The following is a 2,667-nucleotide window of genomic DNA, read 5'->3' as shown; positions in this document are numbered from 1 at the left end:
TACAATGCCTGCTCGTAGAATAATTTGAGGAACATACATATAGTGTCATCAATTGAAAAGTTTTCAGGGGATGAAAATACGATAGTAGATTATGGATCAATGGTCTCATACCGTTGCTCTAAGTGGTAATTCTCATAAAACAGTTGAAAGCATATGCTTGAAATGGAAAAGCATCACTGGCCACCACCGTCGATATAAAACTGAATATATCGTTTGAATGTCGGAGCTACTTCTTGGAGACATTCAAAACTCCATTTTTGCTGTGGAACTTCAAATTCTTATGTAATTAATTGAAAATAATCTAAAAATAAATGTTCTTCCATTTAATAGACTAAGCAAATCATTATATTACATACCATATTGCATGTTATTCATTAACCACGAGCAGAAACAGAAGCTGTCAACAAGGACTCATATGACAAGTTCAAATGGTTACTGGAATGTGATACACTCTTTTTTATTTTTTTGGTTTATGCAACTTTATTGAAGAAAAATAAGTCAATTACTAGCAGAGCTATTAGTTGATGACTCATCCATTGACAACTTGCATCATTTATTCAGTGCTATATTAAACAGTGTATTGGAAGATAGATTAACTAATAGCTCCAAGCCTCCTAACAATTTAAATGAAAATTACAAAATGTTTGAGACCCTCTTTTGGAATACAAAGGGTGTTTGACTTCCAATTTCCATTCTCTGTAGAACAAGAACAGGTCTTTCCTTTATTGACATGCATAAAATACATCACATTTTCTGTTCTGCTGGTGCTATCAGTTCAATACCAATTCTCCAGCCACATCAGTTATGAGCATAAAGTATATCATGTAACCTCAAATCTCTAACAGTGGAAGACTTAAACAAGAATGGATGCTGCTAGAATAATGCTGCTTTCTTTGATGTGACAACTCAGCTTCCACCTTCCTCCCCCTCTGCTGATTCCTCAGCATGTTAGAGCAGTGAGGAATGGTTTTAGCCTCATAACCAAGTTAGAGTGAAGACATCGGCCACATAATATACATGCTCCATTTTTTAAAAATTCTGAATCCTGGGCAACTGTCCTCTTGTAACTACTTTACAGTTTCTAAAAGCAGTTATTGTCCAAAGCTGGAAGGACTTGTCTTCTCAGATGAGCATGTGAACGAATGGAGGGAGGTAAACAAAAAATAAAGTTAAAAAAGATGAGGTCTGATAGGGGAGCAGCCGGATAAGAAAATCAAAAAAGGAACAGTAATTTAAAGTTTATTCCAATGCAGGTTATTCTGACTTTAAGGTAGCATCACATGGCCTACTTCTGAGTCCATGCCCGAGATATTCTGTTGTACTCATCTCTGTTTGTTTTATAGATCCATGCAATCTCTGGCACTAGGGGGTCATCTGGGTTTGGATCACATAGCAGTGAACAAATGGATTAAAGAACTTTAGAAACAGTTAAAGCAGGAGACCACTGTGATCTTAGAGACAAATGCTGCCATTACTGTTAATATTTGGATGATAAATTCTTGTTGTAAATGCAGCCTTGGGTGGTTTGAAGGGGTAGTCTGCAGGAAAATGAATTGTCAAAAAGAATACACCGCCTTGACATGGGCTGTCGTTAGGTCCCATAATTCTGGCTTGCCAATGAAACATATCATCCCCAAGTGGACCTGCAGAACATTGTGCTGGAGGGTCATGGGCCAAACCGCTAAGCTCCTTACTCATCCGTTTCAGCGCCATCGTCTGTGCTTTTCGTCTGGCCCCTCATTATCTCGGTGTGTGTTCAAAGTTCCGGGCAAAACTCTTGATTATCCCGGCGGCTTGGAGGGATTGTCTCTTGGTCTCACACCGGCTCTGCCAGACGCAGGCGCAGAGGGGCCGGGGCCTCCCTCAAGCTGCGGCCTCCCCGCGCGGCAGCTTGTGATAGACTCTTTAAGTTATCGAAACTGGTCTACAGTATATGTATGGTCTCAACTTTTCTTATTTTTCTATATTAGTTTCAAATGATTTAACTCTTATTTACTTTCTATCATTGGTCCAATATTTGGAACAAATCCTATTTCCTCGGCAACTTTCGCAATGTTTTGAAATCCCTAAACCAGGCGAGTCAACGAGAATATGACAGATTTATCCCTATTTGGCCTTTATCCAAACCCCTCTACTTCGTTCCATTTAAGTTCGGCAAGCTGTGTTAGCAAATAATGAACTCGGAAAAAACTTCACGGACCATATGGCTACGATTGACTTGGTTCCAACATAGGGTCTTTATACTTTTATTAAAATAAAAAAGATATTACAGAATATAAGCCCAGTAAAATTTCCTTTTTTTAAAAAATTAAATAAAGGAAAATTAAACAAAAGAAAAGAATCTGTTAAAATGTTTGGTTCTATGTATGGCCACCAAAATCTATAATCAATTTGTTTTCAGTCTAATATACACACAGATAGAGACATAGACACAGTAAATACACACACACACATACACATTCTAATTAATGTTTAAGGTATTAGGAACATCAGAATATATTTGTGTATGCTTCTCAAACTGGGCTTCCTGTCATCTTGGATATATGCTGCTGTATCATTCCATGTTATATAAATGAATGCACTATTTATATTAATACAAAGTTATTATGGGATAGAATGCAAAATTTGCATACATTTTCTAGCACTCAGAAATTATCAAACAGATAC

General features: G+C 37.3%; 1 pseudogene across 1 annotated transcript; it reads right to left on the bottom strand.

The window, feature by feature from the left end:
• Positions 1-1,285: 1,285 nt before the first annotated feature.
• Positions 1,286-1,713, bottom strand: LOC309970323 (ubiquitin-conjugating enzyme E2 D3-like; annotated as a pseudogene). Its single transcript has one exon. The product of its transcript is annotated as a ubiquitin-conjugating enzyme E2 D3-like (transcript).
• Positions 1,714-2,667: the final 954 nt, after the last annotated feature.

This window comes from Leucopleurus acutus, assembly GCF_964270905.1.
Source record: "Leucopleurus acutus genome assembly, chromosome: 13".
Taxonomy (NCBI): Eukaryota; Metazoa; Chordata; class Mammalia; order Artiodactyla; family Delphinidae; genus Leucopleurus; species Leucopleurus acutus.
This window is presented reverse-complemented; position numbering and strand designations above follow the sequence as displayed.